General features: G+C 36.9%; 1 long non-coding RNA gene across 2 annotated transcripts; it reads left to right on the forward strand.

Annotated features, from left to right (window-relative positions):
* The first annotated feature begins 4,177 nt into the window (after nt 1-4,177).
* On the forward strand, nt 4,178-14,616 carry LOC121110793. Of its 2 annotated transcripts, XR_005859653.2 has the most exons (4): nt 4,178-4,291; nt 10,840-10,955; nt 11,065-11,173; nt 14,190-14,616. It is a non-coding gene; the product is annotated as an uncharacterized LOC121110793 (long non-coding RNA). The 2 variants fall into 2 exon arrangements; XR_006939213.1 differs by lacking the exon at nt 11,065-11,173.
* Nucleotides 14,617-15,161: the final 545 nt, after the last annotated feature.

The raw sequence follows: 15,161 nt of genomic DNA on the forward strand, positions 1-15,161 counted from the left end.
TCATTATGTATTGACAGGAATTACTGAAACAAACACAAATAAATCTGGAGCCCCTGAACACTTCTCAGAAAACTTCCCTCATCCTTTTAAATGTAAAGTTATGTTTTTTTGTTTTTTTTTGTTTTTTTTTTTGTTTGTTTGTTTGTTATTTACCACTGGGACAAACAAAAGCACACATGCAGCGTTGTCTCCAAACTAACATGATAGAAAGCACAGAAGTAAGCTAACATGAAGATATTCAGTAGCGAAGATATCACATCAACATTTTTGGGGAACTGCATTCATGGGATGTGGACTTTTATTTTACGTTTTTCTTTTATGAATTCAACACTCTTGACCTTAAGAACAACAGATGGCATTCAGCATTAAACAGTGAGTCAGGAAGTCTGCATAGTGTTTTCCTGATGAAATAAAACATATCTCATGGAGGGGATGGTAGAAATCAGAATCATGTGATAAAATCCCACTGATAACTGGAAGCCTTGGCATCAATTACCTTGACTCAGATCATCAAAGAAGAAAATGAAGAGGAAAAATCTTGTGATACCTTAGAATGTTTTCTGTCTCACAAAAATTAGATAGGTACCAGAAAACTGTGGAAATAATGTACCTTAAACTAGGAAAGAGGAATGAAACGTATCACATGATGGCTGTACTCTTCAATGATGGGAAGAAAACCATGTGCTGCGTGAACTCTTCTGGATGAAACATCACATCAGAGATTCCCAGGGACTTGCTTAGTGAAGGGTCTATAAGGTATGAAATGCTTGGAAGGAAAGGATAGGCCAGTGCAAGCTGCCCTGCCTTTAATGATGTCATAGTCTTGAAGCAGATACAGATTTATTTCTATGTGACTCTGTAGGAAGGTCCAGAGGAGCTGGCAGTACTGCGGATTAGTGATTACTTATCTCCCTGTGCTCTCTGCTCCTGCTAGCTGACCGCTCTATCATCTCAGTTCCTGGACTTTCCAATCCCCTGGTGCTGGAGGAAGACCTTTCACTAACACAGGCTTCCACAAGCTGTAGATTCTGCTGAGAGACAGAACAGTTGAGAAGTTTGGTTTGGGGCTGCACAGAAAGGTTTTGGGCTGTTGCCAGGTGTTCCTGGAGTGTGAGTAATAAGACTATTAAAAGTTTCTGTGAGATATCCTGTAGTTTCATCATTAGCTTGAATTAAATTAATCAGAATTAAAACCCTATGGGAGATGGTAGGAATGTCTGCTGATTTTTATTTCCCAGTTGTAAAGATGGAGAAACAAAAGGAATAAGAAATACTTCTTTCTGAAAGTAAAATTGTAGAACTATTTTTTTGTTTTGTTTTGTTCTTGTTTTTGCTTGTGAGATAATTCCAATGCCAAGTGTTTTAAAATAACTGTTTGTAATGTATTATTAATAACTATTAATAACAAGTAACTATTTTTACACTTTTTTTTTTTTTTTGCCATGACAAGAGACAATGAGCAAGCAAACAAACAATCACTGCTCATCTAACTGCCTCTTACCACTTGATTTCCCACTATCTGGTAAGATAGAACAAGAGAAGAAGCTTGCCACCAGTCTTGGTTACAGTGGGCCTGCATTTGTTTTCTGAGTCTCTTCCTCTACCAGCTAATACAACAAGCATGCTAACACCAGTTTACTGTCCTCAGAAATAGTATACACTGTATGTATTCTGTCCCTTCCAATCTTTTGCTACGTGAAACCTGAAGAGCAGGCCACATCCTCTGCTCAGCCTGAATCAAACCTGCTGAAACAAGGTGAACTTTTCTTCTCCTTGAAGCAGTAACTTGCTATACGATTCTTCTAAAATGGGTAAAAGTAAGAATTGCTAAATTCCTTATATCAAGTGTTATATGTCAATTGCTGCTCTATTAACCACTGATTTCTCCTGGGGAAAAAAAAATCAGCTTAGGAGAGTCCCAGAAATACCATGCAAATTGAGATCTCTGTCGTGTGTCACAAATGTCCGTATTTAGCAGAATTATACTTCTTAATGGTATTATTTGTAAGATCAATAGCTGCTCTGATAGAACAGTGGAGAAAGGAACTCACGAGATATGGATGGAAATCTGATTAAACAATGTATCTCAAAAAATAATTTTGGTATAAGGTATTGAAATCTTAAGAGTAAAATGTAAGAGTAAGAAACATAAGATTATTATATTTTGTGTCCCAAAGAATTCTGTTTTTAATGCAGAGATTCCCATTGGAATGGAAGAATGTTTTGAAAAAACACAGTTTCAGTAAGATTTCAAGTGACACAGAAATGGCAAAAGGTGCTGGATAGTCTATACATTTAGTTTCCTTAATAAGGGACCTCATTTGATGAACAGTTGCAAATCAACATAGGTATGAATTAAGATCGTACCACTGTAAAGTGCTCTTTAGCATGAATTAGAGAATCTTCTGGTTTTAAAGGTTACGTGAAATGAATTTGTAGTGCACTAATTTTACTAAAATGTCTACATAACAGACCCAAAAAGAAAGCCTGAAGACATAATGTAAGGAGATAACATTTTCTCTGATTATAGCACTATAAATCCCACTTGTACTCAGAATGAAATTTGAAGATTTTCTTTATTTCAATAAGGTACTTTTCAAAACATCCCTGGATACTATGAAATTTGAAAGATGCTTGCCTTTAGAAGCTAAAAATTCCATGGAGAATTTCTGTTAATAGAAAATGGCCTAGTTGAAAGCCGAAGATAGAGAAATTAAGGCTCAAAATAACATACAAGTCATCAGTGGTGATACTAATAAATTTATTTATTTACTTAGTTTTATTAGTACTCTTGGATCACTAACAGCAGAATAACACAACATAGGATTGCTATAGCTTAAAACAATATTGAAGAATGCAGAGCTCATCATGTAATTTTGTACAGTGCACAAAATGCAGGAGGTTTGATGAGATGGTTTTCATGTTGCTCCCTGGTGTTAAAATTTTTGATTCTGTGAAAGATGGCCAGATTGCCAGCCCTGAAGCATGAAAATTTTCTTTATCTGCACAGTAGGTACTACATGATAAGCATCAGTGCAAACATCCTCTCTGATAAACCCGAATCCTTCATTTAGGGCCCAACTTTGCTAGGAAAATGATTTCTTATAAAGTGGCCATTCTGCAGGAGGATGAAAAGATGGAGGGACACCTAACAGAATCTGAGATATTATCTTTACCTGTAAAAGGGAATCATTTTACTAGGATTTGAATAGAGGACCAATTCAAATAGCCACTAATAGTTAACAGATGGTAATTACTACTGGATATTGAGAGCTAGGTCAGATTTGAATCCAACGACCCAGAACTAAAATGCTCCATATGCCATCACTGTACTGTCTGGTATGATCACTAGTCACGACCCTCCTGCTGAAATAAGGCCTTTCCCTGCAAGCAGAAAGCTTTAATGCTCTCAGTTAGAAAAAACAACTACCTTGACATTTCTGTTCTGCAGTTGTTTTTAGCTCTTGCTACATGCTGTTTATCACACTTTAATTTTAACCTTGTGGTGGCAAGGGAAAACAAGACGCTCTGTGAAAAGAGAAGGCATGGAAATACTAAAGAGTCTCTTAGAAGAGAAGATCTCCCTAAATCCCAGCCAGACCATGAACTAGAAGCTAGGTTAAGGCTTTTTTCTTCTCACAACCTTTTCCAAGCCTGCAGGTTTTAACTGATTGCTAGGTGATATCAATCTACTTTGGTAGTACATTTAATTACAAATCTTCCAGTTAGTTTAGGCTGACGCTGTTTGGGTTTCATCAGTTAAGTCAAATTTGATAAACATCCAGCTGAATTGTGTTCATTAGCCACACAGTGACCATCAAATATGGCTTGCTGCTTCTTGAACAACTCTGAGGATTGCTTACGGTTAGGACGTGAGGCACATGGAGCAAATGTATGCACCAGTCATTTCTGTGCTCTTGATGACATAGTGATGAACATTGCATTTTTTACACACGTGTACAAATCCACAGCATTCTCAGGTATTCATTTGCCACATGTTAAGAATTTGGATGCAGAAGTCACTGAGAAGGAAGGAACTGCTGTGGTTTTGTGATTTTTGTTGTCGGTATTCCACATCAGAACATAAAAGAGTTAATGTTCTGGTTCCGTGGACTGCCTTTTATGGGCATTTTGGGTTCTCGGAGGGGAGGAGCGGCATTCCCGGAGGACCTGGCGCGCAGAGGAAGGAAGGAGGAGCTCCAGAGAGGGTGGCGGCCCCTCTACCTCTTGCTGCCTCGCTCTCTGGGTTTGCCGCGGAGGAAAGCACGTGCTTCCCCTGCAGTCTGCCAGCGTAAGACCTTGTATTTTGGACACTCTTCTCTCTCTCATTTTGTTTGATTTTGTTGGATCGTTGCCGCTGTTTTTTTTTTTTTTCTTTCTTTTCTTTTAGACCCATCTGCTATCTCCCTGCCCTTCCCCCTGTCCCGGAGCACGGCCCACAAGTGCCTTGCCTCGTTAGTCACGGCCGGGGCCAGCCGCACCGCAAAAGGTGGGGTAGTCTTTTATCCCCCTCTCTGTTTTTTCTCCTTCTGGGCTTGTGCCCCTGTCACGGGCTCAGATCTGGAGATAACTCCGTGACAGGAATCAAGCACTGCTTGTACAGGTTATAATTAACAAGAAGAGAAGCTGCCTGTGTGTAGGATGAGTGCTGTGCCTCACCTGCTCTTCAGCTCCCTGACCAACAGAAGACAGTCTGTGCTGCCTCATGTCACACCATGCAGTTGTCAGAGGTCTTGGTCTACACTGAACAGTCATACTTAATTATGTTACAGTACCAAAGTCATAAATTTTTATTAATGCCTGCTCTGTGTCAGCCTTCTCTGGAAACTTCTGAACTGTTTTTGTATTTATGATACGTGATATACATGATTGAGAATATTCTTTGGTCAGAAACCACTCATCTTTCACTATACCTGTAGATACAGGGTTTACTTGGAATCAGATTTGCTGAATGCTGTTGTTGGACTAAAAGGCCAATGCTACTTGAATTTCTCCTTAGTTGCTTTTTTCACACAGAACTACTACTTATATTACTGGACATCAACCAAATTTGACAGGCTGGTAAAGGGTATAATTCAATATCTATTGACTGAACAGTTTATGTGTTTCAAGCAGTTGGCATCACATTTAGTTCATGATTACTGATATGGTTAAGGTCCCTGCTGTCAGGCTGTGCGTTTTTTCTACTTGCTTGTAGGTGAAGTATCTAGGGTAAAATCCTCAGCCCACTGGTATCAATTAAATGTACTTTTCTTCTCTTTTCATCTGACAATTTCCTTCGTTTTATGATGTTCAGTATTTAGGAATCTTTACAGTAGTTTTCACTTAACCTGAAAGGGTCTTGCAGTTTCTTTTGTTGAAGAGAAGAAACTCCTGAATAAGACTGATTTGTATTTCTGATTATTGTTCTTCACCGGGGTTAATCACAAGTAGTCTGAATGAACCATCCTAATAACACAGCTCAGACAATATAATGATTATGCACGATACTGTTTTTGTATAGGGTTGAAGGCTATTGAAAGGAGGCACACATTCTTAGAGCTATTTGCACCTTCCTTCTATTAGAATAGCTAAGTGTGGTTCCCATCAATTGTTAATCAACTTCAGTTTTCAGAGCAGTAAGTGCTCCTCCTATTATCTGTGGTGTCATCTAATATCTTGTTATAACATGTCTTCTGGCTAAATGTCTCAGGTAAATGTCAACAGCCATTACAAGCCACAAAAGACATGAGTGGTAAAATAGTGGTAAAATAACTTCCCTGCTTCTTCCTTTTTTATTCCTTTTTTTTCATTTATTTATTATTTAATTTAATTATTTTTTAAACATTTTAACTAACATTCAGTCAATTAATAAGAATGTCAGAATAGTTGTTCTCTATCTGTGGGTACTCGAACACCAATTCATGCACAAAAGATCTGGCTGTCAATCAGCACAAGTAATACACTAATGAATATCATGTCTAATCTTCGTGCACTACAGCTGGGTCAAGTGCTTGGGCATAAATTGATGGGTAGGCTAGTGGTGGATTTCCAGTCCACAACTGATGTCTTAATTCCTCATGCAGACTGTGTCTGAAAGATAATTACTCTTTCACATGTCAGCTCGTTCCAAAGCTGCCCTGAATTCTGGGACCAGAGAAAACAGAGAGAAAAGGGAGGGGGGTTTGGGGAATGCCACGGCTGCTCCAAAAATGCGAAGGTGCTGAGCTGAAATTGGACATCCACAATGGAAAAAAGATGAACAGACAATAATTAAAGATGGCATTTTGGGGTTACAACCACGGAGTGTCCTTTCTAACCAAAATAAAATTAAATTAAAGCTGAAAGAAACAGCTGCACATTAAGCCCTATTTAATATTGATGCTTACTGAAGTATGGATTTGAGTGAGCTTCTTCCTCAAGGTTTTTGCCTTGTATCACTGCCTTATTGTATAATGAAATGGATTTCTAGTTAGAAAAGTGTAGTGATCACTCATATATAATTCTACACAGTATTTCGATAAGGAATTTTTTTTTCCTATATATAAACTGCTTTCAGTCAAGTCAGAGGGACTCTTCCAAAATGAAACAATGGACTTCATGAAGGAAAAAAATACCCAATGTGTAAGTGGAAGAACTAATTTCTATAGTTTACTTACACTTTTTGATACTTTAAAAGTATTCTCTTAAAAGTGCTTTTATTTTACACTGTTTTCTCAGGCATATTGATTTACAGTCATTATGCAATATTGCAGTTACATTATATTGCCTTGTTTATTGGGACACTTCTATTTCATTCATTCAGCTAGTAGTACACCTAGATTTGGAGGAAAGCTGTCTTGGCAACCTTCCGCTTTGAAAGTCTGATATCCAGTTTGTTTACAAGAAGTACTTTCTCCAGTATTTAGTTGGGTACCGAGTGGTGCATATTTAGAGTAGATATTATTGCTTATCAGCACATCCTCCCTAAAAGAAGTAAAGCAGAAAACACATGCTGCTGAACACAATAGAGGCTTCTTATTACTGCAGCAACAGGAGAGGAAATACGAATTCCCCTTCACGTACTTCCAGCCTTCCTGGAACATTGCCTTGTCTACTACTCCTGTTTGATCACTGCCTAATCATCCTTAACTATTTCTTTCACAAAGACATTCTAAGAGCTGCCTGCAGATAGAGCCAGTCACACTTGATTGCTGAGACAAAAATACCAACTTCTTCAATTTTATTTAGCTACAGCTAAACTCCTACAACTGTCTGCATGAAAAAGGAGTTTAAGATTTCGTTCAAAGAATTTTGTTTCAAGAATATAGGAGCTCTTCACTTAACCTAGAATATTAAGCAATAAATCAATAGAGTAGTCTATATTTTAGGAATGTGTTGATTGTAATGCAAAAGGAAGCTATATAACCTTACACAGCTGTGTCCTAGAAAATCCAGGAATAGGATTAAGATATACAGATTCACCGGTCCTCTTTTTGACATCTGAAATCTGTTCTTTTCCTTTCTTTTAATCGTTTCTGTATCTAGTAAAAATATTTTACAGCAATTCTTCCAACTGCAATATAAGCATTTTTTTTCCGGTTGAAATTGTTGCTGTCTGCATAACAGTTTAATTTTTCATTGAAAACAAGTACAGTCTGGTGAGAGCTACAACAACAACAAAAAAAGATATTTTCTGTGGAAGATTTTGCTTAGATTTATTGATATTGTTCTTTTAGGTCACACTATTTATGGCTTTCCCATTCTTCCCATATAAGTCATCTGATATGACAGTACTGGATACAGCACACTTACAGGTTTGATATAGATTTCTTTGACTTGATTTTAGGCCTTTATAATGATAGTGAAGAAACACTTAATTGTTTCTACCCTACCAGCTGTGTTTACATGAGAGTTATAGTTTTAAACCTAGTTTCCTGATCTGCCCCACTACCCATGATTTGCTGTTACAGCTGGAAGAGGTGCTGGCCTGCACAAATTAGATGCCTTTCAGAGGAAAATATACCAGAAGCTCTTGAAGGGCAAGCCCTATACAATATGAGAACTAAAGAAAATTCAATCCATTATGTCAGCCAGATCCTACATGTGCATAGCTGAAGGGATCATTAACAATTTCTCTTGCTTTTTGGGTCTAATCTAGGTGAGCTACGGCTCCTATTGATGTGACATGGTTATTACTGGCATGTCAGCACATGTAGTCTAGATAGCGTTACGATGTGGAATAGAATGAAAGATGCTCTAGACATCAGACATTAGAAGATAGATGAAGAAAACATCACGATGTATACATCTGTTCCCACGTCAGCAAAAGTAAAAGTAACAAATTATTTAAAATTTAACCTAAACAACATTGGGTTAAAATACTGGAAATCATTGTGACAATGCTCTGGGTTTGCATTAATGGCAGGGTGGGCTGGTGATTTCTGAACCAAAGTCAGGTCAGTTTTGGACTGAAAAAGCTAAGAAATATTGTCCTTGAAAGCACTTCTGGACAAGTGTCTTATCCTTCCCTGCTTAACTTGACTGCAGAATCACTGTGATGATTATTAAAGATGACATTGGCTGATTTACTGGGAGAATGAGAGTGTATCTAGATGGGAACAGACTCTGAATGAGGGTTAACTGCCTGAAGGTCTACCTAGAGTACATTTCAATGAAGTTGGAACATGGCAATAAAAAACAAAAATAAAATACAACCTCAAAAAACCCACACTAGAAGAGGTCATAGCATTTTTATAAGCTCCTGTAACTGAGAAAATGAATGTGCTGTTGTAGTACAGATTCAGAGCATTCCTGTAACCACATGGCTGACTGTACAACTTGTCTAGCATTGTGTGTAAACAGTGAAAGTTCCCTACAGAAATTAGCTTTGCAAGCAAATATTTCTGCTCTAATAGCTTTAGGAGAAGAATATACCCATTTGCAGACAAAACACCTTTTCTATAAGGCACACTGGTAAAGTTTTCTACAGTTTTAAGAGAGATTGGTAGTGTTTCTTAAATGTGGCCTTGTGGACAGAATCTTGCTGTCTCCTTTTTTCTCCCTGTGTAATGCTGGCATATTGACAAATGATACTTTTGTTTAATTAAGTTAATGCAATTAATGAATACTGAAGCATTCAATGCTACTCTACCATCAGATACGTTGTTTTAATAGTTTGCTTAACAACATTGTTGAGGCTTTGAGGGAAACTGCATTCTGACTTGTGTTTGTTTTTTCCAAAATACCTAGATTTTGTCATATTTAAGTGTCTACTGCAGCTAAGAAATAGACAAGGTAATGCAAGGTATTATTTCTCACTGGTTTTGCCATTTACTTCCTTTGAATTCCACGATTTCATTTTTTAGCGCTGGTTTCAGATTTTTAAATGTTCATACAGAAGATTTATAAACCCAGTAAATAGGTATGAAACAACAACTATTCTCACAGAGAGGGCACTCATTATAGTAGGCATTGAGACTCAGACCTACATGACAACAGTATTTGGTATGACAACTATACTTATTGTAGGTGGTGGATGGGATCCTGCTTATTTTTGCCAAATTGATTGTCTCCATATGTTGATTGGTAGAGGCATCTTTATGAGCGTTATCTTAACAACTTCATGGAAAGGAGTCTAAGTTAGCATGAAATACCTATTTATTTAAATCATAAGGATCTAACTGGCTGATTTTGGTTGAGGAAATCCAGAAGTACTAAAGAGTGGGAATGCAAACTTCAGCAAAATGTTGGTAGAGTACAGAGAAACAACAAAGTTAATACGTGACACTTTGTTTTCCTATAAAAAATAAAAATTTCAATCCTAGAACTAAATACTTAGCTTGGGATTTGTCTGCTTGTCCTGATTTTATCAGTATTCCATATAATGGCATCATGCAGCAAACCGTTTAGTACTGGAACACAGTGCTGGGGAGCTATACTACTGCACTTCCTGGATGAGCTCCTGGCAGTATCAGCTGTTCTTACATGAGTTCCTGCTCTCCAAGAGAAAGACTCACTAGGTTTCTGCTGAGATGGAGTTGATTCTTCTTTTATAGTTTCTGGTATGATGCTACATTTTGGCTTTAGGAGAAAAACAGTGTTGATAACACACTGATGTTTTAGACATTTCTGAGCAATGATGCACAGAGCAAAGGACTTGTCAGTTTTTCAGATTCTAGTACTGTCCTTCCACTAATAGGGTTCAGGGGTTACAAGGAGTTGGGAGGGGACAGAACTAGGACAGTTGACCTAAACTGACCGTATCGTATGTCATACCATATGACATTAGAATGGTGGCGAGTTGGATGGGCAGGTGGCTGCTGCTTCATGTCTGTCTGGGCATTGATTGGTGGGTGGTAAGTAATTGTATGTGCATCACATGTTTTGTGTATGCATATATGCATAAATATAAATATATACACACATAAATATATATATAAACTATTAAATTACTACTATTCTTGTTTTCCTCTTCCTTTTCTGTTTTAGTAAATAGTTTTTATCTCAATCTGTGAGTTCTACTTAAGTTTATTTCTGATTCCCTCTCCTATCCCATTGGAAGGGCAAGGAGGGAGTGCACGACTGTGTGGTGTTCAGCTGCCTGTCAGGTTAAAAAAAAAGTCCTAATAATCTCCATGTTGTTGTTTTTAGAGCCAGCTGCAATTTTTCAGAGATCTTATGTTTATGCAAAATTCTCCATGCACATGTATCTTAGAAGGGATGTTTTGGTTTAGGTACCACTTTTGATCGTGGAATACACAGAAAAAAAATGCTTATTGAATAGAGCTGTGCATTAATGAGTAAAAAATATTTTTCTGTATACAGCATTGAGAACTCTTGGAAATTTATTATAATCTGTTTCTACACTCTCTTCCTCAGATGACCTTTTTGCAGGTAAATGCACTGGAGAGGAACAACGAGGTCAAATAAGTGCTAGAAGCAAAAGTGTCTCAGTTGTGATTCTGCCACTGCTTGGATTTTCCCCGTGAAACTCAGTGAGTTATTCATCTGTGCTTGAAATTATTCATCCTTAGTATAAGATAAGAAAACATACAGCATCTAAATAAAGGAAATCTTTTTATATGTAATTAATTGTTTGTGCAGTTCTTTCAAGAGAAAACATACTTTTGTATAAAACTCCAAGAGCCTCTCCTGATCTAGAATTATTCAGAGACACCGGCATATTTTCAAGGTACAACAAATTGTAATACAGGTAAGATGTTCTTGTACCAAGGAAGATTAAGCTTTTGACTATTCTTCAAGCTACAAATAATAATGTCTCATGTTATCTTATTTTATAATGAGTTGCAATCAATTATTTAAGCTCAGAAATATTTATATATATAGGCCATTCTATGATTCTGTGATAAATAACATGTATGAAAACATCTGACATCTTGTGTAGCAAAGGAAAGTGATACACGAGCATACTAACTAGTTGTGCTTAATACTGCCATTCTCTGAGCAGTGTAGGTTACATACCTTTCGCAGAGTTCATTTAGCATTTGCTCTAGTAACTCATTTAGAAACTCAACTTCTATCTATTTAGAAATTACATATATTTCAGCAAGATCTGCTGCAAAATGCTCTGTACTCTTAGGAACATTGATCTCTGGTCATAATCTTAAACTTCAGTACTTTCAATTTCTGATTATTGTCTAGGGGTACCATACTATGCCAGAAGGAGACAACCTCTCAATTGTTGTCAGCACACTGTCTTGTGAAACTGATCATAATGTCTTGTACTGTATGATATTAACTATGAATTGTTGCCTTTTCCTACATCTACCACTAACTTAATCTAATTAATGGTTTTGCACAGCAGAGTATTTTGATATACTCCCATATGATAAGCATGAGAATTACATAAAGTATGCCTTACTTTATATATGTCTCTTGAAAGTCTTTTCTGTGACAAATGTAATGTTCATTATATCTCAGTAGAGCTAATCCCAGTTTCTCAATCATCAGTTCTTCAGTATATCAAATATGTGTTTGGTACTGTGGTGATTTAGGTCCTATGCTAATCTCCCATTCTTTGTTAACACTTGTAAAGAATGTACAGAGCACAGTTCATCTGAAGTGTCTCCTTCATGATTATTTTGAAACATATTTCAAATGATATTTCTGGGTGTTTCATGTTTTCTTCTGTCATCCCTCCACCTTGTACTCCATTTCAAAAACAACTGTTTAAAAGGGGTTTTTAAAAGTATATAAAAAGATAATACTTATTTGCTAGCTATAAGATTAAATTTAATTGAAATGTAATATTGTTTTAAAACAATTATCTAAACCAATTAGGAAACAGGGAATAGCTTATTCTTCTGTCTGATTTGATCCTGAGTTTTGGAATAAAAATCTGATTTTATACTTGTGTTAGAAGAAAATGTGTGTGGTTAATAGCTGTTTGTTGTATTTAGGAATACGTTCGTGGTTGTGTTTAAGTTTAGTAGCACAGCATAGATAAAGCTGGGCTTTTGGGCAAGCAATGAAATGCATTCACCATTCAATGGTACTCAATACTCATTTCTGCCATCCTTGTAGTTTGGAAGCTAGATCAGGCCTGCAAGTCTGGTTATAATGGGAACGAGGTTATCCATTGCTGCAGGCTTGTGAGAAGGGGAGGAGAATACACCAAGTGCACTTGAGGGCATTCATTGCTCTGAAAGACTTTCCCTAAAAATTAGGAGAAGGACATCTGGCTATTGCTCTGTGGTTAAAAGGACAGTTCTCTGAGGTGAATGCCATGGGTGAATCAGCACTAGACTGCCACAGTGAAAAGAACACAAATGTAAGCAAAAGCATCCTTCTCAGGAAATACCTGCAGATACTTTTGTACATATGCCAGACCAGTTTTATATTAACGTATTATCTAGTCACTTGTCATTTTCATCTGCCCAAACCTAGAACCACCTCCTTGTTTCTTGATGCTGACTGATAGATATTGCTTATGGTTTCTTTTTCAGCAGCAACCAGAATCCCTAAATATCATCAAATTAAATACGAACATTCTCTTCCTCAGAGATTTTATATTTTTGATTTCAAGACAAAGCATTGCTAGCCTGTTCTGTCTATACAAACTCTAGCAGAGGTTTTAAAGGTCAACTGAATATAGTGAGTCAACCAGGAAAAATTGTGCAGCACAAAGTCTTTGTGGCTTTAGTTACTCCGAGGATGAATAGCTAATAAAATATTGTCATATTCTTCCTGGCTACTATCAATATGTGGAGAAGTTAGTGCTCACTCTCTCCTATCTACTGAAATACACACTTAAAACAAGCAGTGTATTGAATTAACTAATTTCAACATTTTCACATGGAAGAGTGTACTGTCCACATGTCTTGTGGAAAGGACAGTCCTTAGAGTATGTGAATAGGAACCAGTAGCAGTGACAGTTTTGTTCATTACCAGTTGCCTCTGGGTAGTGATCAAAAGTGACTAGGATGCCACATGGGTGTATTCCACACTAATCTTTTGATTTTTTTTTTTTTTCCCCCACACTTTGGTCATTTTGGAGTACTCCTTCACATCACGAAAACTGGATTTTATGTTTTCACTAAAGTGAACTCAGTAGTACAGCTGTTAAGGGAGAAAATATTCAAACTTTACATTTACTCTGAAGATAAGGATAACAGATAATGTTTCCAAAAGACCATCTGTCATCCGTAAATAAGCAGAATGAAGTATGTACCAGTGTCCTCACCATCTGGTTAGCATATCTGCAATTGCAACTTCCCTGCTCATGCTAGAAGTTGCTTTCTGGGAAAATTTGATTAGGAAGTTTCTCATTCCACGTCTGCAAATGAACAGAAGATTCTCCGTTGTTTCTTCCACTCCACTCTTTCCCTGAAATGCTATAATGTGATGGAAAGTATAGCAATAGTAGTGCCCCTTTATTTCAGCGTTGGTGCAAAACCATTGCAACTTACCATAAAGCAAACAATAATGAAGCCAGAATTGACAATAGCCTAAGAAATCTAATAACCAAGTGGCTTCTTCCTTCTGCTTCTACTATGGATGACAAATTTGAGTAAAATTTTCCCACTGATTCTGTGCAGGCTGAATCATGTTGTGATCCTGACACTAGTCTTTAAAATTAATCCTCTTCAGAGGAGGAGGTACAGTTTAGTAACATATCTGATCTATTGTTTTGTACTGTCTATTATGCAGAATGTCAGGGGAAGAAAAAACCAAAACTATTTGCTAATTGCATGTTCATGCTGTTGCAGGAAAAAGTAAATAAATGGAGAATGGTGCATTTACGGAGAACAACCAAATTAATGATTTAAGATAAGGAAGTTTAAGTTGCGAGGCATGGTAACATCAGAAGTCAGTTCCGACAGAAACATCAGAAAAGCTGGCAGATTTTCTGAGGTATAAGAAACCTGCTTTTAGTGACCACATCATAGTCACGTAGCCCATGGAAAATAATAGCAATATTTGCATCAACCTTTAGTTGCTAGAACCAGCCTGCAATCTATATTCTGAATGTGATTTTTCCATGGTCGTGTACTTCATATTTTAGAACTTCTAAGAGTTTATGCTGGGGAGCACAAAATAGCGTAAACCAAAGCAAATGTTTATGTATCAAATCATGTATGTTATGTACCTAATGGAAAAGAGACTTTCTGAATTAAATTCTTATGTTGGATGTTTGTTCAGCAAAATGTTTTTTTCTGAAGCATATGAAAGCACCTGAAGTGTTTTCTTTGAGCCATGAAAATCCTTTAGGTGGAGCACAGGTTGACAAAATGTATTAATCTCTAGATTTCTAATTATGGCCATTTTTGGTTTTACTCTATAATGGTTTCCATTATTCACATTAAATGTATTAAATCATCATAATAAAACCAAGTTTAATTATACGCTCAGTGAGAACTTCGGAAACTAATTAAGATGTTCTTTTTCTATATATGGCAAATTAATTTCTATACTTGCGTGTTTTTCAGACAACCAGTTTATTTTGAGAGATAGTTGCCTAAACAGAGAAAATTAACCAATGAAACCATCGGACTTCGAAAGAAAACCTAATAAAGGCTTAGTACTGTGCCATTTAACTGTGGTACTGTGACACTCTGACACTAAGATGCAACAGTGTTAAAGATTCTAAAAAGTAAGCGTGATGGAGGTCAAATCCTGATTTTAGGGACATGGACACACAGCATGATATTCTCGTGGCCAGAGAAACAAGCACACCACAG

Source organism: Gallus gallus, chromosome 4 (genome assembly GCF_016699485.2).
Source record: "Gallus gallus isolate bGalGal1 chromosome 4, bGalGal1.mat.broiler.GRCg7b, whole genome shotgun sequence".
NCBI lineage: Eukaryota > Metazoa > Chordata > Aves > Galliformes > Phasianidae > Gallus > Gallus gallus.